A 27,963-nucleotide genomic window follows, 5' to 3' on the forward strand; every position below is an offset into this window, starting at 1 on the left:
AATGGAAACAGATGCCAACTTCCTTTCTTACATCTCACTCATCTCTATCTCTATGAATTTGTTGTTGAGCCTCTTCTCAGCATCCTTATTAGGATGGAAACTATTAGCCTTTTTGTAAATTTGGTTTCTCAACTCTTCTAATTCCAGCTCATCAACATTCTGTTTCATTCCTCTCTTATTCACCGTGTACTTCTTTCTGCATTTTTGACATTTGCAGGAAACTCTTATAATAAACACAATCCAACTTATTCCAGCTATTGGCATCAGTATTTTTCCTACAATACTTTTCCCTATGTTAGAAAACCAACTACCTACAGAGGAGAGACCATCAGTTAGTCTCTTCCAGGCACTATCAACCTCCAATGGTTTGAGTTCTTTTTCCAAATAAGTTATGTTTCTCACATATTTCCTAATTTCAACACTTTTATCAGGAATGTAGGTGCAACAATGTTGAGCCTTCAACATTCTGCAGACTCCGCCCTCTTTTGCAAATAAGGTATCAAGAGCAAGTCTATTCTGCAAAACCATTGATCTGATCGCAACCATTTCAGTATTGACCAGCAGGAATCCAGCAGCAGTGTCAGTTGATAACCGTTCCACTACTGTAGATAATTTGCAAATTCGATGAGTATTCAGAACCACTCCCATTCCAGGTATCAGTGCACTAAATATATCACCTTTAATTTCTCCTACACTTTCTCGTCTACTACGCATTAAGCCATTAGTATTTTCATTGCTTCCAGCAGCGTTGCTCACATGGTATATTTTCAGGAAGACAATGCCAAAATAGCAGCTTCCATCCATACATCCGGCAATTTGAAATAAGCCTTGTTTCCACATATATAATAAATTCCAGGAAACACAGGTTCTGACCTATTTTTAAAACCCCAACCTCCAATTACCTTGTAATTGTGTTCGCATTCGCTGGAACCAATGAATACATTGTTATAATAACTAGTCTTTTCTCTATGAAGACAGAGTTTCCCTTTCCGTTCAAAGTCCAGCAACAGTGCAGGATTAGCTTCACCCTGTGTGGTGCTTTCCATGTTTTCAGCCCATTTAGGAGTTTTCTGTCTTTTATCATTTGCCTTTTTCTGGAAACTCTCCCTTCTCTTTTCTGCCATTTTGATAAACATTTTCTCTTGTTCATGTAATGAACAGGTCAAGTTATCTCTGCGGGCTTCATTCAAATCTATGTCTCCTATAGTCAGAAAGTATTCTCCCATGTAACGAGTCACTTCGCTTCTAACATGTACAATGTTCAGATTTCCCCGAATAGGAAGTTCAGAAAAGATTACGTCAGTGTTTGAATAGTAGTACTGTAAGGTGCTTCTATAAAATAAGCTTGCTAATATACTACAGGAAATTCCATAGGTCAGGGGTAGAGGGGTAGATGGTGATAGGTCACACCTTCAGCTACAGAAGTGGGTAGCTTCATGCAGACATAACAATCTTCTATTTCCATGGCTTCTACATAATGCACTAAAAGATTTGCAAAGACATTTAAATGTGTTCTGTTTTTGATTCTCCCTCATCTAATGCTTCTAAGTCAGGTCTGGTTTGTTTCAGGCTAACTGAATTTTCACGTCTTTCTACACTTCGTGGTGTTTCTTCGGTTTGTACAACTTCTGTTTCTGGCGTCACTTGTTTAGTAGGGTACAAGTTAGTATCTTTACTTATCATAAAAGGTATTAAGACTGTTAATCCTATCCATACTACCAGAAGTATTGCTACGCTACATAAGCATATTTTACAGCATGTTTTACAACAGTTTCCTCTAGGTCTTCATACATTTGAATCAGACATTTTGGCTCACAGGTGGCTTTCCAACCCCTCTTTGTTTCTTTACACAAGAGGCTTACGCAGTTTCACTTTCAAGTTGGGTCTTCTTCAGAACTCTGATCAGCAATCGAATCTTGGTCGCTTTTGTCGCTTATTTTGGGTTCACCAAGTAGGTCCATTCAGGACTCTGATAACTTTTGTTTTGTCTTTTTACTCTGGTACTGCATCTGTTTGGCTGAGTTCCTGTTCTTTGTCTTTCACTGGCAGCCCTCTTTCGGTCTTCTAATTTCTCTTCTACTGTCTTTAACCTTAGTCTTAGTCTTTTTATGTATCTGGGTTTGCTCTTTTTCTTGAGTCTTTTAGCTGTTAAGGTAGTTTGGCTCTCATCATGAGCCCTTTAATTTTCGTTCAGTTGCGGCACTGTTTCTTCGACGGTGTCTTTTTCCCTTCCTGGCTGACTAGTCCAAGGTCTTTCTTCAGTTTCTTCTGCCTGGTTTCTAAGCTGGCCTTGTTCAGGTATACTTTGGATTTGTCTCTGATTTTCAGCTGTTTCTGGCTCCGCCTCTTGAACATGTTCGTCTATGTCTATCTGTTCCTGTTCATGCACTTCGAACCCTTGATTTTCTTCCGCATGAACTTCAGCCCTAATGACTATCTGTCCCTTTTCAGTTTCTGGAGTCTTTGGAGGTGTGTCGATGACTTGGCCTGTCCCTGTTTTACCTATTTCCTGATCAGGTCTGATGTGATTCTCGACAACCTGATCTTCTCCTTCCTTTCCTGTCTCGTCCTCACTATCCGACTCTCTATCTAGGTAGGAATACTTCCTGGTTCTTATTGGATCAAGAATCAGATCGTCTGCTGGGAACCATTTGTCTTGACTGGTGCTCGGTAGTTCAACATCAGCTAGTTCCGGACCCTCATTTGGAGACTCCTTAGCTTCACCACCTTCAGCTTCAGTCGCGTCTTCTCCGGTTACCCTCTTAGTATGGCTGGCGTGGATCCACTTTGGCACGCCTGCGCACTTCACAGCAGTTGTAGTGACAAGGATCACCTGTCTTGGTTTTCCCCACTTGGGTGCAAGGCAACTCTTCCGGGTGTGTTTCTTCAACACAACCCAATCACCAGGTTTCAGCTTATGGGCTGGAGTTGTAGGCCAGGCGACGGCGTCCTCCCCAATCTGGTGAGAGATAGAACGCACTTGGTCACCCAGCTGCCTGCAGTATTCTAGCACCAAATCATCAGAAATACTTAGCAGTTTGTGTCCTGGTACCCATGCCTGTCGCATCACTCTTCCCATTAGTATCTCATGGGGGCTCAGGCCTGTCCTTCAGTTTGGAATGCTTCTCAATCCCATCAGGACAAGAGGCAAGGCTTCTATCCAGTTCAATCTTGTGGAATTACACATTTTTGCCAATCTTGATTTTATGGTGCCATTCACCTGTTCGACTACTCCAGAAGCCTCTGGATGACATGCACAGTGCAGTTTTGGCTCGATTTTGAATGCTTTATAGAGTTCTGTTAGGATTTCGTTGGCAAAATGCCCACCTCTGTCTGTTTCAATTGTCTCTGAAAACCCATACCTAGGTATTAGCTCCCTTAGTAACAATTTGGCTACAGTAATGGCATTCGTTTTTCTTTGCTGGGTAGGCCTCCACCCACCTTGAGAATAGGCAGACTATAACTAGGACATACCTATATCCTTTGCACATGGGTAACTGAATAAAATCAGCCTGAAGTCTGACAAAGGGACCTTCTGCTTTTCCAATTGTACTCTGGTCTACTACAGTCCTTTTTCCTGGGTTAAATTGCTGGCAGACCAAGCACCTCTGGCAAAGTGCCTCAGCAATGTTTCTGAACTTTGAACTATAAAACACTTCTTGGAACATACGACACATCGCATCCCTCCCTATGTGTGTGTCTCCATGGATCATTCTGGCCATCGGGGCAACCATGCTGTCTGGCAACACAGGCATACCATCCTTATTAACCACAACACCATCCCTGTCCCTGGGTTGACATCCATCTGTCTCCCATCTCGCCTTTTCCTCCTCCTCTGCTGCTTGCTGCAACTCTTTCAATTCCCTCCAAGTAGATACATTCTCAAACACCATAAGTTGGCAGCTGTTTCCACCCTCCCACAATTTGATTTTGAGGGACATTTTGTATCGGGCACAGTATTGGGCAATTTGGTCAGCATATCGATTTTCGGCTGTCACATCGTCATGGCCAGATTTGTGAGCAGCACACTTGACCACCGCCAATTCTTTGGGCAACTGGATTGCTTCCAGTAAGTTCTGTACCACTTTTCCATTTCTGATAGGGGTACCTGAGGAAGTCATGAATTCTCTTTGCAACCATAGCTGGCAGAAGTCATGCACAACCCCGTAACCATATTGACTGTCAGTATATATGGTTACTCTCTTATTTTTACCTTGTTTACAAGCTCTTGCCAATGCAATTAATTCAGCTACTTGGGCAGATTTTATTTCACTTATGTAAGAAGCTTCTAGGGTAGTTTCTAGAGTGACTACCACATAGGCAGCACTCAGGCCTCCATCCTCATGTCTTAAACATGAGCCATCCACAAACATCACAAGGTCTTCTACTGGTAAGGCTGTCTCTTTTATGTCAGGACGTGGTTTAGTGCTAAACTCAGTTAGGTCCATGCAGTTATGTTGAACTTCACCCTCCTCTTCTGCGTTTTGGGTGATGGGTAACAAGGTTGCAGGGTTCAAAATATTACATCGGGAAATTATCACATTTTCTGCACCTATAAGAATTCTCTCATACTTAGTCAGCCGACTAGGTGTGAGATACTGGGTCTTGGTTCGGGTCAGCAGGATCACAACTGAATGTGGAACATATACAGTTACAGGATGTCCCATAACAATGTTTTCACTCTGTTCTAGACTAGTGCACGTGGCAGCTACTGCTTTCAGGCATCCAGGTAATCCAGCAGCCACTGGATCTAGTGTGGCCGAAAAATAGGCCACCGGACGTCTAGTCAGACCATGTTCTTGTGTTAGGACTGAGAGTGCACAATTGTCTCGGGTATCACAAAACAACTCAAAATTCTTGGAATAGTCTGGCATTCCTAATGCAGGGGCTGAGCACAGACAATTTCGCAATTTTATCCAGGCGGTCATACTCTCGTCATCCCAACTGACTGGATCTTCTACTCCTTTCTTGGTCATCTTTATCAAGGGTTTGGCTAGAACAGCAAATCCCACAATCCACTGCCTGCAGTATCCTACAACTCCTAAGAACATTCTCACCTCTTTCTGGGTTCTGGGTAACTCCATGTCTCGAATTATTCTGATCCTTTCTGTAGTGACTTTCCGGATCCCTTTCTCTATCTGGTGCCCCAGATATTTCACTGAGTTCTTACAGAGCTGCAGTTTGTCAGGTGATACTTAATGTCCTCCCTGGCCTAGATGATTCAGCAAGGCAATGGTGTCAGTAACACAGTCGTTCCGACTTTTAGACGCCACCAGAAGGTCGTCTATGTACTGCACCAAAACTGATTCTTTGGGTAGAATTAGTGATTCAAGGCATCTTTTTAAAATCTGGTTGAAAATCGATGTACTTTCTGTGTACCCTTGAGGGACACGATTTCAGACGTAGACGTGACTGTCGAACTCAAAAGAGAAAAGGAATTTGCTGCCTGGATGCAATGGGATGGAAAAGAATGTGTGACATAAGTCAATAACAGTAAACCATTCCGCATTCCATGGAATCTGGTACAAGACCACTGCAGGGTTCGGCACAATAGGACAACAGGGCACAACAATTTGGTTTACCTTTCGCAGGTCCTGCACTACCCTGTACTTTCCGCGAGGCGTTTCAATTCCAATTATGGGAGAATTACAAGGACTGCTCATTACTTCTTGTATTATGTTTGCCTCTAGCAACCTTTTTACTTCAATTGCAACTCCAGCTTTCACTTCTGCACTCATTTTATACTGTCTGGTTTTCGGGTAAATAGCATTTGTCTTAATGGCTATTTTCACTGGGTCTACATTTGCCATTAATCCCACATCTTTTCCCGTGAAATCCCACACTTCGAGTGTCACTCTCAGTTGAAGCTCATCGGGTAAGTCCTTTATTGTCAGTGACTTAACTTCTGCGTCAGGCCTCAATAACATCCATTTGTACAATCCATCTTCATCTGGGGTCTGAATCTCGACGCCTTTTGGTGTGCAAAAGATGGTACAGTTCATTTTGCACAACAAATCACGTCCCAGTAGATTCACTGGGCTGGAATCACAGACAACAAATCTGTGCATTTCTTTGAAGTTCCCTATAGAAATCTCCATTGGTTCAATTACTGGAGTACTAATTATCTGATTTGACACGCCCACTACTTGGATGGCTTCTCCCGAGAGGGGTAGGTTTGAAACGTCCACTGTTCTCACAGTAGAACGGGTAGCACCAGTGTCCAACAGAAAGGTGACGTCATTTCCTTCAACCTTTCCTTCAATGTATGGCCCTGTCTGGTCTACCGGTAAGGAGGCGCCAAGCACGCACTCCTCGTCCTCCCCCCTCAGACCCCGTCAGTATTGTTCATCACAGAGGAATGTATCATTTAACAGGAATTGTGAAGTTGCTGCATTTCTCTCATCCCCTCCTTCCCATGCCTCGACCCCCTCATTCTGCTGAGCCTGATTTTTATAATTAGGTCTAGGAGCTCGAGGCAACGGATGTGGGTTTACCTGTTGCTGATTCTTTCGTGGCCCCTCTTTCTGCACCTGTGGATTTAAACCATTTATGGGGGCATTACCAGCCTGCAAATGTGGACACTCGTCTCTCCAGTGCCCTATCTGACCGCACCCGTGACATGGGAACTTTTTCTTGGCCTCCTCTCTACTCAATTTTATCCAGGGCTTCCCCCCTCCCCCAGAAGAAGAGTTTTGAGTATTATTATTCAATTTACTTAACTGTTTCTCTTGCTGTTCAGCCAATTTCACTTGTGCCCACACCACTTTCTCCTTCAGGGCTTTCTTTTTGTTCTCCATCTCATCCTCACAGTACTTGGCGTACTTGAGGACCTCATCTATGGGCTTTCCCTGCCAACAGATTTTATTATCCCATATCCACTGGGATATTTCAGGCCTCAACCCCAACACGAACCGGTAAATGAAATGGGTCATATCCTTCATTTCAATGTTATCAATTCCACTGTAGGTTTTGAATACCTGTAGTAATCTTTCATAATAGGAGTGCACTGTTTCGTCACGATCTTGAGTAGTTCTATCTATTCGGGTCCAATCAGTTTCTTTTGCTGGCACTTTTCCTTTTAGGTATTGTATGACTTGATCATACTTCCTCATTACATCTGGAGAGGGAGCTCCGGTTCGGGAGTCTCTCTCATATTCTTCACTGGGCCACTCAATTGCAATTTTGCATTCTGTCCATAAATCTACAGGAACTACAATGTCAAAGAACCCGTCCAGGTCCTTCAGGAGACATTTTTGAACTTTCACAAATCGCTCAACCTGCCTATACCACTCTACTGGTTTCTCTCTTAATTTTGGGAAGTCATTGGTAAAAGACACAATATCATGTCGGGACCATGGGACATGTACATATTTCCCACCTGGTAATTCTCTCATGGGATACAGGTTTTCTGCCTTGCCTACTTCTTTCAGAACATATTCTGAAGCCTTTGGTTTAGCCTTACTGTCTTCCCTTTTCTTTGCCCACCTGGCTTTCCATTTGTCCAGATCTCCCCATTTCTGCAGTATGTTCAGTAATTCTTTTATCTGAATCTTTTTCCCTGACACATTCATGTTTTCTAAGTCCTTGTCGGAAAATTCGGCTCTGTAGGGTTTCTGTAGTACTTTAGATCGACTAACATCTATTCCCATATCCGCGGCTGTGTCCATTAATTTTTCATGGAGCACTCTGGTGTTCCGGGTAAGGCTTTTGCTGATAAACAGCAACTCGTCCTCACTAAGAGTATTCAATCTGTCCAATCCCACATTTCCGGCCATTAGTTCCTCCATTTCTATCCTATCTAACTAACGGTTTGGGCTGGGGAGTTTCTTTTTCTATTTCACTGGTCCATCTATCCAGTTCCTCTGGAGTCACGACTGTTGCACTCCGGAACCCTGTAGTTGTTTCAATTAGGACTTCTTTTGCCTTAGCCTGATTTCCTGCCCGTGGTACACTAGTTCCGGGTTCCCTTATGGGCAGATCCAATAAGGAGATCACGGACTCACATTCACTTGCCTGATCATCAACTATGAGTGGCTCTTTTCTTGGGGGCGCTACAATTGGAGTAATAACTGGAGTTCTCGGACTAGCCTGTCTATCCCCATATAGAGGTATAGCAGGACCAATAGTTACTGGGATTGTCAGGGCGTCAGGACTGGGATTTATCTGAGCTATAGTCTAAATTAGTTCGTTTAGCTGTTTAATCAGTGCATCTCTTTCTCGTTCAAGCAAAACCCGGTCCATAGAATTGTCATGCATAACTTGGGGTACCAATGTAGGGTATATACTCGGGGCAGTAGGGATTGCTAAACCTGGTCTGTCCTCACCAAAGGGTTTGTAATTTGGAACCGCTGTACTAGGTCTACAAAGTTCTTCACTACCACTGGTTTTACTACCGGTACCAGTTACATCTATCTCACTGGCCCTTCTACTTCTAGGATGTTGGAAAAATTGATTTTTAGAGCTTAGGGGCCCAGACTCTTCGGCATAGGGAGGTGGATTTTTCATTAGTAAATCTTCTAGGCATTCATCCTCTGAGTCCCCCAGAGCCATTAAATTTCGGGTTTCCTCTGTCCTTTTCCCTCCCCCGTGTTCAGTTAACCCAAAAATTGGAAATAATCCCTCAACCATCATATTCTGCCTCCACTGTTTCATCTTTTTCTCTTTTGTTTCCCGCTGTAATTTTGGATACCATTTGCTCACTCCTTTATCCATTCGGGGTCTGTCCCGCTCTAGAGCCTCAATCTCCCACACCTCCAAAGCTTCATATTGCGTTAATCTGGGTCGGGGTGTAATTCATTCATTCGGGTCCTCAAGTTAAATAGGATTCTACCATTAAAGATGCCATCGAGGGGAAATGCTAGGACTCCGTCACCTTCAGTATACTTTACCCAATTTTCCAACCACACACAGGTATGATACCCTTTGTCAAACATCATAAACGATGCGGGAGTAATAGGAGGTGGAATGATCACACCCTCCCTAGTCCTAATGGGCTTGTCTTTCTTGAAATAGTTCTTTATCTTTTCGGCAAAAGACAATTTTCTCTTAACCCCGTACATCATGTGAGGTCTTCCTCTTAGCATCTGCTCTTTATGAAATCCTAGATTTTTCAGATCAGGTATAAACTCAGGATACCACATACACCTCTCCAAACTATCTTCAAGCTCGGATTGATTAATTTTGTTTCCTTATGTGCTTACAATGCTAGCGCGTCTTTCAATTCACAGCAACCAATCGGCACAGAGGTTGCAAAAAACTTTTGACCAATGGGTGCGCAGCCACTTCGTGAGACGCGGTCTCACTCTTCGGCGCTCACTCCTCCCTTACAAATCTTAGCTTCGCTAAACACCCGCTGGCTCAACCAATACCAGCGCGGCAGGGAGTGACGTCAGTGCAGCGGTGCGACCGACTCCCTCCTTCACAAGGTAACAGAAACTTTGAATTTTTCTTAAAGTGCAAGTGCTTAGTTTAGTTAACAACGTATAACGTTCGCCACTGTGCTTAAGGATTTAAAAAGAAAAAGGGTTTTTCTCTTACTGCAAGTAAACCACTTCTGTCTACTTTTCATTCACTTTGGATAGATCTCTTCTGCCTACCATCTCACACAAGCATTAGAGAACCTGCTACTCCTTTGACTCATCCACTTCTTTCCGGGATATATACTAAGTCAAACTTTTACCAGCGTACTCCTCTGCTATCACTCAAGCTTCGAAGAACCTATTACTCTTCCTGTACGTGACCCTTACTAGGTGATATCACAACGGGAGTTTCATCAGGGTACTCGTAGCTAACATTTATGCATCAATTAATTCGTGAAAATCCTAATTAGCGCTTCCAGTTCTGCCTAACCATGCACTAATCTCCCTCCTAGCAAGTGACCTCACAGCCAAGTGGATTCTACTCACCACTTGCTATTCTATTTCCCCGGGGATTCAATACAACATAGAACACTTACTCACAAATTTGTTAATCACATGCAATAATATAACAGTATTTCAAAATTTTAAGACATTTATAATAATTTCAAAACAAAATAGCAGCAATATAGCAGTAATATAGCAGCAATATAGCAGCAATAAAATTTCAGCAGCACATGTTATTCGATTCACGGTTTTATTCACAACCTATCTTATCTGCCTATCTTAACTAGTACTAACCATCCTCTGCTACCAGAAAATTACGGATAGAGCGCGCAGGTCGCCCGACTCTTGATTTACCAGATTTCACGCACTTGGGCCCATGACGTGTTTATGACAGTATGTTTGTGAATCGGGCGAGTTTACAATCAACCATCAGTAATTCAGTGTGTTTTTCTTATCACTATTTCCAGAGTACCTGACTTACCCCAGGTACCTAATTTCCTGATAGATCAGGAGCTAGCAGTGGACAAGAGATAAGATTAGAAAATGTACCTTATACATTAATAACTTTTCATGTCTCGAATAATAACCACAGACACCTGATGGGTTTTCAAGATTTTATATAAAGAAAAGTTTAGAATGAATATGCCATGAGAATGAGGTTGATAGAGATTAATACGTCAATAACCAGAATTAGGACTATAATATAGCTATGAATGAGAGCAAGCACCATTGAGTGCTGGGGAACACTACAGGGTAAAGGAAACAGGGAACATGCTATTCAGTTTCAGGTTTATACTAAGGTAGGTAAGTTTAAAACATTTAGTCAGTGAACTTCTAAGGTCCTACAAGTGACTCTAACTAATCTTTTAGACTAACTGCTAATTCAAACTTAGATTCTAATCACCAGTGAAATTAGATCACATTTATTAAGTAAAACAGTTTCAATAATGTCCTACAGGTAGGGGGAAAAATGGAACATAGCTAATAAAACAATAGCAGGTAAAACGTGGAGAAAGCAGTGGAAATAATACGGGCAAGAATGCTTTATTAAAAGAAAAGAGTAGAGGATAGATAGACGGACACCCACAACTATATTTACCTAGGACGGAATGAGTACTAACCCTGGCCACGGGTCAGTTTGGGAAAAGGCGAGGACAAGGACCCTCAAGGATTTAGGATGCCAGTAGGCGAGCAGGTACAGCTCATGGACAGTCAGGACAGGATACCCCTCAGGATTTGGGTCAGGACTGGGCTCATCAAAGGGCACGACCAACACCTTCAGCTTCGGATGCAACGCCTGCGCTACTCCCTCTCTGCACGGAATCCGCCAGTAACCCCGATTGGGTTCTCGAATCTCCCAGCAAAGTGCTTCGCCAGCACTTAAGTCTATTTCCACCCCTTGGAGTTTGTGGAAAATACGGACAGAGTGCTCCGCAGCGCTCTGTATCAATCACCTATAGAGTCGTAGGGTCGGTGACAGGTCAGCTACTTGGACAAGTCGGACAAATTTCTCTAGCTAAAACTAGGCTAGTTATACCCTTTACGGGTCCCCAGACCACCCACAAATGTTGCAAGTGACAGGATCCCCAACTTAGGATTGGTCAGACGAGGTGGTTAGGTCATTGTCACCACCTAAAATTCTGAGTTCCCATATTTAATATTCAAATTTCGTACCCACCCCTTAAATTCCAGTTCCCATGGCATGAGAAAGGTGTAAAACAATAGACACACATAAGTAAATACATTTGTAGCAATTTTAGGTACAGCCGAAATCTTCTCTCGGTACACAGAAGATTTTCCCAGGTGCATCTTAACTTCAGAAGCCAGCTGGCTGGGTTTTGCTTCTGCGCAGTGCGGGTTTTCCCTCATCATGTGTTTGGGGTGACAGGGGTTTCAAAGATGGAGCAGCTCCCCACTCCCAGGCCCACAGATACGCAGTACATGAAAAGTAAGCGAGAACAAATTAGAAACACGGAAAAAATGGATACACTGTACACCATGATCAGCTACACTACATCCCTTACTTTATAAAATCTATAGCATTAGAGGTTACGCAGAAATAGATAGATGTGCAAAAGCAGCATTAGCAGGTGGAGAACATGTTAAAGACAAAGCAGCCATTTTAGCTGTAATGCGCATGAGCGAAAAATCCCTCCAGAACTACGAGTGCGTCACATCACATGGGTATGACCGACGCATGCGCAGACTGGATTTCTGCAAAGCAGCGATTCAGTAGTATGCAAGCCTCATTAGGATTAATAGACACATAGGCAAGCATCTCTGGGACACCCGAGTGTAGTGTGAAAGTGCAATATTAGTGACAAAACGGATTGGTTAATTACATTACGAGTTAGGTGAGGTTCTTGAATGTGAGCAAGTCGCTTTCCGTGCGAATCCTTGCTCCATCAGGGGTGGCTGTTTTTAGCTTAGGAAACAAAAGGTGCTTAGCTTATTCAACATACATACAATACAGTATAGGAACACAATGGAATGCTATACGGTGAAAGTTTCCTGACCCAGCCGGGAAAGGAATTTATTTTCAAGACACATTGTCAAATATACAATATAAATCAAAATAGCATGACACAAGCCTGTGCCGTACCGAGAGGAAAGAGGAAGGATAGGAATAGAGTGAAAGGGGTGTTTTTCAGGCAAAGGAAGAGAGCAAGAGCAGGGCACTGTACATGGATTAGAGGTCAATCACAGTGTCTCCTGAAGTGGAGCATACACATTTTCATTTGACAATATTGCGAGCGTAACCCCACTTTTGGGTGTCGACGTTTCGATCCCTATTGCTCATTAAATACATGGGATCATCATCAGGACTTTAACGATAAAGAGAAAACATGCCTGAATGAAACAAAGCCTCTATTGTTCGAGGTTGAAAAACCTCACGTGGGAGGTCTCATGTACTCCAACTTTCACCGTATAGCATTCCATTGTGTTCCTATACTGTATTGTATGTATGTTGAATAAGCTAAGCACCTTTTGTTTCCTATAACGTAGTTATACCCATGGTCCTTAGCTATCTATTGGGTTCCCCTTGTTTCTATAAAAAAAATGTTTTTAGTTTAGGGTCGTAGGTAAATATTACATCTACGATATGCTCTTTTGTATGTGTTGCTGACTGCAACTTCTGACTCAGATGCATGGGGTCCATGTCTTGGATAAATCTGTTGGTGATGGAGTTGTTCTTTTTATCTAGGTTGATATTTAAATCGCCTAGTACGGTTGTTGCACTTTTGGTAGTGATACTCTCTGCTATGAGGTAGGGGAAATGTTCCAGGAAGGTGTTGTAGGGTCTTGGTGGTCGGAAGATGAGCATCCCTGAGAAGGTTTGCGCGGGTGATAGACTAATACTGAAGAGTATAGTTTCGCAGTTGAGGAGGTGTTTGGGTGAGATAGTGCAACTGTAGGTGCCTTTATGTATGATGGCTATTTCTCCCCCAATTTTTCCCTCTCTGTCCTGTCTATTGATGTTAAATCCTGATGGGAGGGCCAATGTTAGGTCTGGCGTGGATCATTCTTTAATCCATGTCTCTGTTACAAATAAGACATCCAGTTGTTCTTCCTCAATTAAGAGTCTATTCTCATTTTGTTTGATCGGATGGATCTACAGTTTATTAACGACATTTTTCATTGTACTTTCCCTTTTGTTTCTGTTAGGGACACCTTTTAACAAGTGGGTACATTGTGAGGTGGTAGCCAGTCTCAGCTGTATCAGTTCTTTTGCGTTATATCTTATTCCTTCCTGTGTGCCAGAATCGTGACAAGCAGGTTTCTTGGCCCTTGGCTTATACAGTATTTTCTCAACTCAAAGGGGATTGGCACTGTTTTCTGTGAGAGAAAATTGAAAAGAAATTAATTAAAGTGAAATAATTAGTTGATTGTGGCATAATGGGGTTTTTGACTTTTCCGGAAGTGTTTACCTCATAGAGCATTTATGTGTATGTGTTTTGTAAAGAGCATAGCTGCCCAAGGGCTTCCCAGCACTATGGAACATGAGAGAACGGATACCGAAGACTTAACCTGAAGATAGCCATGTCTTCAGTTTTTTCCTGAAGGCAATTTCAACTGTGAGGAATCTTAGTTCTATGGGCATAGAGTTCCAGAGTTTTGGCATCATGTGCGTGAATGATCTCCCTCCCCTTCTGGATTACCTAATCGGTGTGGTTTTGGCAAGGCAATCTGTAGAGGATCTTATGGCTCTTTCCGGTGTGTAAGGTGTGATCAGTGCCCTGAGTGAAGCTGGCCCTTTGCCATCCAAAGCCCTGTCTGCTATACACAGTGCTTTGAATTTGATCCTGGTCTGTACTGGCAGCCAGTGGAGTATTTGTCAGAGCCTCTTTCACTGATTCATATCTGTTTATGCTTCTGAGTACCCTGGCTGCTGCATTTTGTACCACCTGCAGTCCATTTAACATGGACTTAGGTGACCCCAGGAAGAGAGAGTTTCCGTAGTCTAGATGCGAGACCACCAGGGACTGTATCACTGTTCTCTGGATCTCCTCTGGAATAAGCTCTAGAATCTTACGGAGCATCCACAGAATTCCAAAACAGGTGGTGGGCAGTTTCCTGGCTTGAGTTTCCATGGTGAGGCTGTGGTCTATCCACATTCCTAACTTCTTTATGGCGTTTTTTATGCACCGGTGGACATACCAGTTCTTTTTGCAAGTCAACGGTGACTTGTGGCGGAAGATTATTACCTAGGAACATGAGTTCCATTTTTTCACTATTTAGTTTTAGCTTACAGCTTGTCATCCAGCAAGCTACCCTTTCCATGCATGGAGACACTAGGTTGTGTTTCGAGTTTGGGTTCCCTGCCACTGAAACTACCAATTGGGTGTCATCAGCATACGATACGATTGACAACCCAAATTCGTGTATGATCTCAGCCAGAGGTTGCATGTATTGATTGAACAGCACAGGGCTGAGGGAGTAGCCCTATAGCACTCCACATGCAACCTCTAGAATGTCCGAGTAGTGTCCGCATTCTGTGGTCTGAAACGATCTGTCCTTCAGAAATGACACTATCCACCTTAGCGAGCTGTCTTGTATCCCTGCTCTCTGTAGCCTAAAAATGAGTGTTTTGTGATCCACAGTATCAAAGGTTGCACTTAGGTCAAGCAACAAGATGGCAGCAGCAACTCTTTGATTGAGGATTCCCTTAAGTTCTTCTGTGACCAGTAGTAGGGCAGATTCGGTGCTGTGTGCTGGTCTAAATCCCATTTGGGTCTGGTGAAACACCTCGTTCTCCTTTAAGAACTGGGACAGAGTGTGGTTGACATATTTTTCAGCCATCTTTCCTAAGATGGGTAGGAGTGAAATGAGGTGGAAGTTACCCCGGTCAGTCGGGTCTAAGTGTGGCTTTTTTAGCAAAGGTCAGACTATGGCATGTTACCAGGTTTTCAGCACTTTCCCTTCCATAAGGGATAGAGAGAGTACCTCTGTGGCGGTTGTCAGAATAGTGTCTCCCCTTGTAACAAAATAGGTGGGGTATTGGATCTTTAGGGGACCCTGATTTGGTGCCTTGAAGGATCTTAGTCGTGGTGTCTTTTTTATCGCTGGAAATTTCTTTAGTCTAGGTCTTGCTGTGTGTCCAATGGAACCTTGAGGGTCTGGGTTATCTCTACTCCCTATCGTGGAGTTGTAGATGTTTTCAACGATGATTTTAAACAAGACTGCCAGTTCATTGCATCTCTCCTTACATGAAGATTGTGGAGAGGCATCCGGTTCTATTAACGTGAGGGATTTAACCACCTTGAAAAGTTCTCAGGAACAGTGGGTGGCCAAGTTTATTTTTTCCTGGAAATATCTAGCTTAGGCTATTTTGATTTCTGTGATAGTGTCTAATCGCTTTGCTATATTGTACCTTAAGGTTGATGTCATATGATTTCCGCCAGGTTCTTTCCATTTTTTTGCAAGCTTTTTTAGGGAATGTGAGATGGCTTTTAAACCAAGGTGATTTCTGTATCTGGTTCGTTTCTGTCATCTCTTTCTTACTGCAGTGTCCCATAGTGAATCTGCTATCTCTACATCCCCAGTCATTTCCCGGGTATGTCTGTCGAGAGTCTCTATCAGTTTTTCTGGAATTGTTTGAGTTCATTTCCTGCCTAATTTAGGTGCAGTGCACCTTGTGTTTTGAGGGTGCATGTTGGTCAGTGATAGAGGGATGTAAAAATGGTCTGACCAAGGCGCTGGTGTAGGGGTGGCTGTTTTTAGTTTAGGGTCGTAGGTAAATATTACATCTACGATATGCTCTTTTGTATGTGTTGCTGACTGCAACTTCTGACTCAGATGCATGGGGTCCATGTCTTGGATAAATCTGTTGGTGATGGGGTTGTTCTTTTTATCTAGGTTGATATTAAAATCGCCTAGTACGGTTGTTGCACTTTTGGTAGTGATACTCTCTGCTATGAGGTCGGTGAAATGTTCCAGGAAGGTGTTGTGGGGTCTTGGTGGTCGGAAGATGAGCATCCCTGAGAAGGTTTGCGTGGGTGATAGACTAAAACTGAAGAGTATGGTTTCGCAGTTGAGGAGGTGTTTGGGTGAGATAGTGCAACTGTAGGTGCCTTTATGTATGATGGTTATTTCTCCCCCAATTTTTCCCTCTCCTTCCTGTCTATTGATGATAAATCCTGATGGGAGGGCCAATGTTAGGTCTGGCGTGGATCATTCTTTAATCCATGTGTCAGTTACAAATAAGACATCCAGTTGTTCTTCCTCAATTAGGAGAATATTCTCATTTTGTGTACTCGAATGGATCTACAGTTTATTAACAACATTTTTCATCGTACTTTCCCTTTTGTTTCTGTTAGGGACCCCTTTTAACAAGTGGGTACATTGTGAGGTGGTAGCCAGTCTCAGCTGTATCAGTTCTTTTGCGTTATATCTTATCCCTTCCTGTGTGCCAGAGTCGTGGCAAGCAGGTTTCCTGGCCCTTGGCCAGACCAGACGCAGATGAGCGCAGAATTAAATAGGCAACCAGGCAGAGCACCTAGAGCGCTGCCTGCCCAGAAGTCCCCAACCGGAAGTGATGAGAGCAAAAGTAAGTGTCATAACATGAATAAAAATTGAGTATAGAAGTATTTAAAGTATTAAAATAATGCACACAGATCAATTAAAAGGCTATAAAAAGTCCTTAGTCCTTAGTTAAAATATCACAGTAGAGGAGAAAAGTAGTGAGTTGCCTGCAGACGCAGTCCCTCTTTAATTGTATTAAATGGTCAAATTAAAAATCAATTTTCTAAGAATAAAACATATTCAACAAAATAATTAAATTATAGAAAATCGTTTATTTAGGCCTGGAAGCCCTCATAAAAAAAGAAAAAAATATATATGGGGAGTAGGATGTTATGGGAATAAGGAATGGTATGTAAGAAGAAACTATGAGAGCCTGGTAACACAGCAGCCCAATAAAAACCTAAAAGCACAAAATAACAAGTCTCCTGAAATCAGCAGTTGATGGATGCAACTCGTCTAACCAGAAACATTACGAGACATAAGTGTTCCGGGCTGCACGAATACAAGAAAAGGGAGGAAGCTAGTGAATCAAGAGCAGAAACCATAATTGGACAAGAAAGCCATGCAGTCATAAGCAAGGTCCCATCTGTGCATATGTAAGTATATGAAACAATGGGCCTGCTGCCAACAGACTCCTTACGCTGTCTGAGAGGAAACCTAAGAAGGATGCAAATAGTGAATCTTTCCCAACATACATCAACATGTAATTTCCTTAGCTGTTTCCTCAAATTATCCATCTAATTTTTCACTTGTTAATATTAGATTTCCAAATCTAAAAGTAGTAGTAGTAATTGTAGTAATAATATAATTTATTCAGTAACGAAGTACCACCAAAGTGCACATAAACAAAACATTACAAGAAACACATCATAAAACCATTTTAAAACATGGCACAACACAATTCATTAAACCAATACTATTCAAAATTAATTTTCTTAGACATTACTTATGTGCAAAATAGGAGCAGAACTCAAGCAGAGCTATGTGCAAATTAATCAATAAATACATAAAAAGTGCATTTAAATTATCTTTCAGCTTTATGTATAACAGTAATCTTTTATTTTTTTTAAATAATTTGTATTTGTCATCAATAGGAAACATAGCAGAAATAAATTAACAAATTAGATACATAAGAATTTCCATAATGAGCAAAGAAAGAAGAAAGCCAAGCAAATACCATACTGTATCTCAATTGAGCCTTATTTACCTAACTGAAATAAACATAAGTCGATTATTATACAGATTTTCATATTGCATTGCATCTAATTAAAGAACGAATACCCCTTGTTTTAGCCAGTGCTTGTTCCATATTGTATGTTTGTCTGACTATCTGCCACCAATCAGTGACAGAAGATGGTTTTGGATTTATCCAGACCCAGACCCTGGAATTTGCCAATATCGCAGAGGCCATTAAGATAGAGAATATACCATTCAACTTATGACTCATTTTTATTACCCAGCATTATTTCTCTAGTTGTAAGAGGTAGATCAATCCCCAGCTTCTGCAATGTCACTTGACCAACCCTTTGCCAGAATGTCGATAATGCTGGGCATGTAATGAACATGTGCAAAATGTTTGCCGCATATTGATTGCATCTTGGGCATTTTGTCCGATCAGTAATTAAGTTATTAAGTGACCATTTCGCAATTCTTTCAGGTGCATAGTATAATAAGCAGATCGCATGATGTTGATACAGTCTTAGATTAATGAAATATACTGATTTATCTATTAGAGAGATTGCGAGAGTGAAGTAACCGTAACCGTCTCCCCTAGGATCTTACTCCAGCGATCTGCTAATCTCTCTAAATCATCTAACCTAAAAGTACTCAGACATTTATAAGCCCTGTTAATCAGACCCCCCCCCAGGATATAGCGGCATGGATTAGCAAATTTACCGGCACAAAAATGGAAACTTAGCGGCACAAATATGGAAATTTAGCAGCATTTTATCTGGCGGTTTTTCCTACAACAAACACAGATATCTTAGTTGTTTTAGTTATTTAACAACAAGAAGCTATGCTAGCGGATATCCAATGACTGGCTGGGCTCCTGGGATGACATCTCTGTCTATGTCATCCCGCCGATACACAGGAACTCGCTGTCCTGAAGCCAGTGCAGCATGGAGGGAGTTGTTCCCTCAAAAAATGTCGGGCACACAAAGTTCTTCAGTCTGTCATGCAGAGGGCTCACCTTTGACCTTGGTGTCCGGTGCGACGGCACCAGTTGCACCTCCCTACAGCCATCACTGGTTCCAGCATGGGAATCTTGTGACACCTACCCTGAAATTGAATAGGATTTGATAGCTCGGTGAGATTCTTCTGGATATGCACACTTGTTCTACAGCACCATCAAAATAAGCACCGTACATAAACTGCACTACAACATCCCTGCATAAAAATGATTAATCCAGCCATTTAATTGTAATTATTTCCTAGTTAGAAACAATAAGGGCCCAAAAAGCTGCTACAAATACACCTCCCTCAACAAATGGTGCCCACTACTACCAACATTCATTTTTTCTCAATAAATGGTGCCTGGCTGTGCCACCATAGATGAGACACTTCCATAAGGCCCAATAGCGATACCCAATAGCCGATTGAAAGTTACAGAAATATGCCCACTCCAGTTAAAGTAAGAGCACTAGGCATGCACTGATTTCGGATATACTGAACATGGCTTACACCATAAACATGCACAGCCCTCACTCATGTCCACCCTAAGGTCCCAACATGGCCCTGGAACATCCACACTTACTCCTTGCCCTCCTCGTCAATGTAATCTACCTCCTACCTGCAGAAAAAAGAAAAGGTAGTAAAATATTTATACCACCATACAATCAGCACCACAGATGTAGAGCTTTTACCCCGCCCCCTTTCTGAATGCACCAGCTTTCAAGTTAGACAGCGGTCTCCACGTTCAGTGTGATAGGATTCGCGTCTGGATGATGGCTCTGACTGAACCTGTGTGAAAACTGCAGAAGTGACATGCATGCAAGGTGCACTGATGCCAATCACCCCCTCACAAAAAAAAACGGTCTCACGTGAAACATCCTTCACAAACAGGAAATGAGGTTAATCTGAACTGAGTTACTGGTGGCGGGCAGTTTTTGTAAAAATTGCGACATTTTTACAAAAGTGCCGATTTCCCGGGCACTTTTGCAAAATTCGCGGCATTTTTACAAAAGTGCCGATTTCGCGGAAAACCCCGAAATTGCGAAATCCTGGAGGGTCTGACTAATCAGAGACTTGTTATTCACAGCATGTAGACATTCTCATATGTCAGAACGAGAGACATGCTTGAGTTTCAGATAAAGGGAAAAATAGTCTCAGATCTGAAGATATTTGAACTGCATGTTGTCAGAAAGTTTATATTGTGTCTGAAGTGCAGCAAAAGAAATCAAAACCCCTGCTATCAAACAGATCCGATAGCCATGTGACACCGCACGTTGCCCAGCAATTTCTGACGGTATCATGGAACACTTCCGGAAAGCTTGGATTATTCCATAAAGGATACTTATCGTGATAGAATGATATATTACACTTGAGCATAATAGCCTGCCAGATAAATATAGTGTCTCATACAGTCTTAAATCTGACCATTTTAAAGTAGTTAGGGTAATAAGTCCTATAGAGGAACTTATTTCTTTCCTCTCCTAACTTGAACCTGTGACAGAAAGTAGTAAAGTCTGATCTGATCTAAAATGCTTTATTCGATTTTAAAAATCATATAAAACCATAAAAGCCACAAATACCATACACAATACAGTTCTATTCATTTACAAGTTAAAATATGTCCATCAGCTGCCCTCAAAGTACATTATTTGATTAAAAGAAATTATTTTTAAAAGTTAAACTTTTCCTTTTTCTTATTACTCTTTAAAAAAAACAGCCATGATTCCAATTACATAAACATTTTCCAATAATTGTAATAGGAAAAAGGCTGGGCGACATTGCCTCCATGCTTCTTTTTTTAAAAAAAAGGGATAATCCATTCAGCACGTTCATTAACATAAAATTTACGAAAAAGAATCACATGCATTGTAGTCTGTATGGAGAGATTATCACATGGGCATGGGCAAAGCAGTCTAGACCAATCATTGGAGGTTGGAAAGGATACTAAACGGTGAAAACTGTCGAACCTGAACCTGGTTAGGACGTATCTATCATAACCACATAAACACACTACTAAATATGGTTTGATGGTGTCACAGTTCAAGGTCATTTGATGCCGAAGGATAGAACATTTGTTAATTTCCAGCCCGATTCTTAAGGACTCGAAGTGACTTAAGCAGAGTGCCTTTAACTCTTTTCTAGACATAGTACACATTACACTTGGATCAGTATAAAAGTCTGTTCTCCCTAGATCGTTAGACATCTTTCTTATATAGCTTAGCCATGGTATTTTTTCAGACTGTTCTAGACCCATAGAGTCTGCTAGGATCTCTCTGTTTAGTGCTAAATGTGACGATGTCCAAACTCTATGCCAGAGTAGCATGGGCTGCATTTTGATCAAATCGGCAATGTGTGAAATCCCCAATTCGCTGTGGCAGTTAAAAACCAATGTGGTTTGTGGGACATCCAATATAAATCTTAAAAAAGCATTTTCAATGACCTGGAGAGAAGAAACATCATAGAACCCCCAAATACCTGTCCCGTACATAGCTATGCTTAAGCATTTCGCTTGATAGAATTTTAGCAGGATCCCCGGGGGCCTTTTACCCATTTTCTGTGAAAATAACATCACAGCTACAGTTGATCTTTTAAACAGAAGGGTTCTATTTTTAATTGCTGATCTCCCAGATCCCATGTCCTCTAATAAAATACCCAAGTAAGAGAACTTTTTTGTTTATACAATTTTTCCCTTATCTACAACTAGGTTACACTGATTATTTCTCCCCTTGCCGCAGGACATAACAAAGGTCTTCTTCACGTTGAGCTGCAAGCTCCTGTTCTCCATAAAATTAATATAGGAAAAAAGGGCTTTTTGTAGGCCCAATTGGGTTCCTGACATCAGCACAGCGTCGTCCGCATAGAGAAGGGAGACCATCTGTTTGTTATGGATTTTTGGGGGATCTCTTGCACTGGCCGCCAATTCCTCCTCTAATTCGTTGTTATATATAGAGAATAGGAATGGGGCCAGGACGCAACCCTGTCTGACACCCTTCTCCACGCGGAACAACTTAGTGCATTCTCCCTTTAGGCCATACCTTACCCTTGTAGAAGCTCCTGCATATATAGTTGCCTCAAAAAAGCACCAGGGAGGGGTCAACCCGAAGGCTTTCCAAAATCTGTCATAACCTAGAATGGACAACTGAATCGAAGGCTGCGGCTAGATCGATGAAAAACGCAAATAATTTCCCCTCTTTGGCATAGATGAACTTCCCCTGAATTAAATTAAAATGTAAGACTTGTTCCACCGTTCCCCTACCCTCCCTGTATCCATATTGCACAGGGCTTAGGATATTATTATCCTCCGCCCACTGTTGCAATCTATTAAGAATCACTCTGCCCGCAACTTTCATTAATGAATCCAGGAGGGATATAGGTCGGTAACAAGCGGGGTTTTCCCTATCAGCTTTCTTAAAAATAGGTATGATAACGGAGGTGAGCCCAACTTATTTACGAAACCGAGGTCATGAGAAACCAGGGTCTCATTACAGTTTTCCCCTCTGTCGGTGTGAACAAAATGGTGCATGAGGGTATAATCATCTTCCTGATTTTCCCCGGGGCCACAATGCACCTGTGAGCAGATTCCGATGTTAAAGTCCCCGCCCCAAATGGTAATGATGTCCATCCCCGCCAGCATACATAAATCGCACATGTCCTCATTGAGATTTCTTAGAACGCTATTGACGCTTCCCTTACCTATATTGTTGTAGAAATTAATGACTGCTACAACAACTTTTTGGGAGAAGTGAGTGTTTACTATTTGGTAGTAGGTACAAGTCCTAAATACTTTAATCCTCCTAACCTTCAACAAGTTTGAGATGTATACACAAATCCCCCCTTTATTCCTATCATGAGGTGAATATTGTGCTGGTATATGGAACGTTTTAAAACTATCTATGTGCAATTCGGCCAATAACCAGGTTTCCTGGAGACATTGTATATCAAAATTCCTTATAAAATCAATCCTCTCCGTTTCATGACGGCGGAGCAAGATGGCGAACGCGGCTGTGTCCGAGTGAGGTGGATGTGTGGGCTCTCTGCTCCTTCCACCCCCTCCATGCTGGTGCACCATTACGGGAGTTAGGATATGGCTAATCTAACAGCCCTACAATGCTGAGATTGCTTGCAGCTACTTTTTATCGCTACTCCGCATAACGGCGCTGCTTTGTCTCTTTGTCTCCTGCTCCTACCGCTTCGATTCCGGCTGTGCGTCCGGTGCTCGTTGCTGGGAGGAGGGTGGTGCAGCGACCGGCAGACTAGTCCAGGGCTGGTGCAAAGACCCGGGCTGGGATCCGTGGACATCAAAGCAAATAACGATGGCTCCCAAGAATACTACTACGGCCCCTGCTACGGCCAATTCTACGACCTTGAGGGGCCCTTGGACACGCGCAGCTGCTGCCGTCAGGTCAGGAAATGCAGGCACCTCGGTGATAGGACCTATGGCTGATGAACTCGTTGGGGCTTCTGGTACATCTTCAGATCCAGATTTCCAGCCTGCCCGGGACAGAACACAGGCCGCAGTGGATTCAGCTGAATGTGTCACGGCAGAAACGGCAGAAACGGAAGGGGGCATTCAAGGAGAACACAGAAGACAAACCCAGGTAACCATTCCTGGGATTTTCAACAAGAAGAAGCGTACCCCTAAGAGCAAGGGGCAGAATCCCGGGCTGGGAGTGGCAGTAAAACACCTGCATGGCAGTACGGTAGTACCTCCTAATGCATTAAGTATTTCTACTGTGACATTAGCTCAGCCCCAAACAGGTATAGGGGATATACCAGGTACTTCCTCCTCTATTCCAGACGATGCCATAGTGCCTACGCCTGTGAAAACTTTTATTTAATGTCAGATGTGTCTGCTACTTCAGAAGCAGAAGAAAGTTTGGAAGTAGACTGGGGTGAAAACAGGAGCCTCAATGGGTCACCTCTTTTTGCAGATAATGAGAATACTTTGCTGGCCTTTGGAGATATCAGCGATGCATGAAAAATGCAGGGGTCATTGTTGGGAAAGGGCGATGAGCGGCGATGCCTCTCCCTCTCTGAATTCTGGTATTCCCCCGCAGTCAGTAGGGCTGAATGATACTGGAGGGCTCAGCAATGATATTACCCTTACTACTATTTGACAGGCCATCATGGCGCATCGAGAAGAAACTAAGGCAGAAAGTCTCCGGGTTCAAGGCGCAGTAAGGAAGTTACAGACTCAGCGTGGCGTGTGGCAAAATTGTGTACAGAGCTGTCAGTAAGGGCTGGGGAAGCTGAGGGGAGAATTTCAGCTATAGAAGATGACTTGACTCTTCAGAAAGCTGACCTCTCCATCTACACTCAGGGATGATATAAATTGGAAACTATCCGACATGAAAAATAGAGCTCGTAGGAATAATCTTCGTATGTTGGTTATCCCTGGGGGAAGTGAGGGGAAAGACATACACCAGTTTGTCATCGAGCTCTGTACTGAGGCATTCCCCGAATTGTCTGATTGGAAGTGGAGACTGAGCTGCAAAGAACTCATAGATTTCCATTTCAGCTATGGGGTGGTCATAGCGGGGCTTTGGCTGAACCTAGGGCAATTATGATATGCTTGAATAATTTTTTACTGCGTGAGAAGCTTTATGATTTAGCGCGCCCAGATCGTAAAAGAAAGGCAAAGGGCTGCGATGTCTTTGTTCGACCCGATTATTGTCATGCAACTATGCAGAAAAGGTGGCACTTGCGCCAGCTTATTCCTTTGTTTCAGGCGAAGAGGTTGCAAGCTTATCTGCTTAATCCAGCAAAGCTTAAGATCATTCATAGGGAGAAAATATCCTTTTTCACGTCAGAGATATTGGCGAAGGAGTATCTGGGCATATTGTAGGGCGAGATGGTCTCTTTATGGGCCTATAGATTTCTCTGAAAACATTTTTTTTGTATTTTCTTCTTTTTTCTGTACTCCCTTTTATGTGTGATGTTTATGATGTTTTTTTTTCCTCATGGTCTCAGTGGAGGGTTGGGGGGCTCTAAATACTCTCTTCATCACCAATTGGGACTTTTCAGTCCTGTTACTCCAGTGGGTGGGTTTGGGGGATATAGGGAGGGGATGGGGAGGGAAGCGGGAGGGTGGGGTAGGAGGGGGTGGAGGGGAAAGGAGTTGCAAGCAGGGGCTTTCAAAATCATGTAAAGGTTGGGTGAATAAATGTACTTCGGCATCGCTATGTTTTTTGTTTCTATTGTAGCAAAGATTGCCGTATATCAGGTCTTGGGGGGAAAATTTCTCTCCTTTGTTATTGAGATGGTGATAAAATATTTCTTTAATGATGGGTAAGCTGATTACCTGCTCTTGGAATATTTGTGGTCTAAACAATAAGAAAAAAAGAGGAATTATGGAACAGATCCTCAAAACAATGAGAATAGATTTCCTCTGTGTACAGGAAACCCACATAGCTTGGAACAATAGGGCTTGGCTAAAAGATTTAGGTCTAGAACTTGTTTGCTGTACAAGACAAGGCACGACCACTAGAGGTGTCACTATTTAAAAAAAATATGGATGGGGCGAATGTAATAGGACTGAAGTGGACCCATATGGTCGGTAGGCGTTTGCTGAATTAAGGCTAGAGGGACTGGCTTTTTCGATTTGTTCAATGTATTGACCTAATTCTGATGAACATGCCCTATTGAATGATTTAAGTATCGAGCTAGCTAACTGGCCTCTTGTACTAATTTTTTGCGGGGATTTTAACATCCATCTGCCTGGAGATGTAGACATCTGGGGAAAATTTACATATGAGGGAAAAAAGAGGAATGTTTTCAAAGCCATCAAGGGGTTATTAAGTGATTTTGGATTGGTAGATGTTCGGTGGCTGAGAGGAAGGGGTGGTCCTTGGAGTACTTTTTTCTCTGCTCCCCATCAGAAGCATGTTCAACTTGATTATTTTTTTGTCCCTATGGAAATGTCTACGAATGCTAGGTTTGAGATCCACCCCAAAAATAATTCGGACCATAACCCTATCACTATGGAGCTATAAGTTGGGGATAATGAGCGGCGGAAAAAGTGGACATTTGAACGCCAACTTTTACTTGATCCAGGGTATTGCTACCAAATTAATAAATGGATAACAGAATTCTTCCATTTTAATTGTGGCTCCGCTTCAGAGTTGATGGTATGGGATGTTTTTAAGTCAGGAATGTAGGGGGAGACTCTTAGCTACTCTATTAATAAACAATCTAGGCTAAGGGCTGAACATTTAGAATAATTAAATAAATTGCGGCTATTAGAGATCCATTTTATGGTAGCTATCACCGATGGTAGGGATCAAGAGCAAATCTTGACTGATCTGGCTGTACAGAAGATGAAGGTATATCATAATTTTGCAACAAAATTGGCTTCTCTTATAGCAGTGCACCGTACGGAGTTATACGAGGTGGGTGAGAACTCGGGCGCCTTTTAGCTAAAAGGCTGAGGCAGAAACAAGCAGCTACCAGGATTAATTCTATTCAGGATGATCAGGGGGTACTTCATGAGGATTCGGCAAAAGTGCTGGAAAATTTTGGCAAATACTATACTCAGCTTTACACGGCTGATGATAAGATGTCGGTCGCAGGGAAATTAGCAGATTTCTGGGAGGAGAGGGAATTTCCCAAAGTCTCTGTGGAACAAAAAGAAGAGCTGGATGTTAACATTATGGGTGAGGAATTGGAGACAGCAGTAACAACGCTAGCTGCCGGAAAGGTGGTAGGCCCAGATGAGATACCCCTTGAATTCTATAGAACTTTTTTCTCAGCTTTAAAAGAATCAATTCTGGAAACCTTTTTATACGCACAAAGAGGCTCTGCCCCGATATCCTGGCAAAATTCTACCATCATGGTCTTCTTAAAAAAGGGTAAACCACCTTCTTCACCCTCCTCTTATAGACCAATTTCGTTAATTAATGCTGACAACAAAATCTATGCTAAGATCTTGGCCGTGCGACTGTCTAGAATTATCTCATCTTTAGTATCAGAATCTCAGTATGGTTTATCCCCGGTCCGGACACTGCTGATCATGTCCGACAGCTGATAGCAATGATGGACTGGGCAGAAGCCACCAATAATAGGATCGGAATCACCCTGTTGGATGCTGAGAAGGCATTTGACAGGGTGGTCTGGCCATATTTGTGGGAGATCCTTCATGTGAAGGGCTTTGGCCTGGGGATGGTGCAAGCCTTGAAGTCCTTATACTATCTTCCTAATGCGCGTATTTGTCTAAATGGCAGAGAATTGAGCCTGTTTCCAATCAGCCAGGGTACGCGACAAGGCTGCCCTTGTTCCCCTTTATTGTTTGCCCTTTATATTGATTTTTTTCTGGCTAATTTAAATTACTCCATTGATATTAAACCGGTCAAGATTTATGATTTTGAGTGTAGCGCAATGGCCTACGCGGATGATATTGTGGTTGTAACCACGGACTTAGTCACTACACTGCCAATAATTGAAGAACAGGCAGTACAGTTTAGGCTCTTTTCCGGGTACAAGCTCAACCTTACGAAAACACAGATCTTATGTATTGGTGGGAGCCCTCCAGAGGGTTTATTTACTGTTCCAGAAGCCACTTATTTAGGGGTTAAGCTTTCCTCGCCAATCAATAAGATTCCAGATGTGAATATTAATCCGGTAATAAATAAGGTGAACTCTGCGTTATAATGAATAGACCATTTCCATTGGGTGGTGCCCGAAGGGAATTCGCCGGCTGGGAGATATCTGTCCCCATGGTATTCTACCAGCGTTTGTAGACCTCCAAACACAAAATGGCTTGCCAAGACAGGATTTCTTTAAATAAGTGCGAGTCCGAAGCTTTGTCTATTCACTGGGGCCGGACTTAAATGCTCAGTTTAGAAAGTTCCCCTTGATCGATCTCCTGGAGAAACAAACTCCTATTGGGTTGTTCTATTCTAATTTAATA

The sequence above is a fragment of the Lissotriton vulgaris genome, chromosome 10, assembly GCF_964263255.1.
Source record: "Lissotriton vulgaris chromosome 10, aLisVul1.2, whole genome shotgun sequence".
In the NCBI taxonomy this organism is placed as follows: Eukaryota; Metazoa; Chordata; class Amphibia; order Caudata; family Salamandridae; genus Lissotriton; species Lissotriton vulgaris.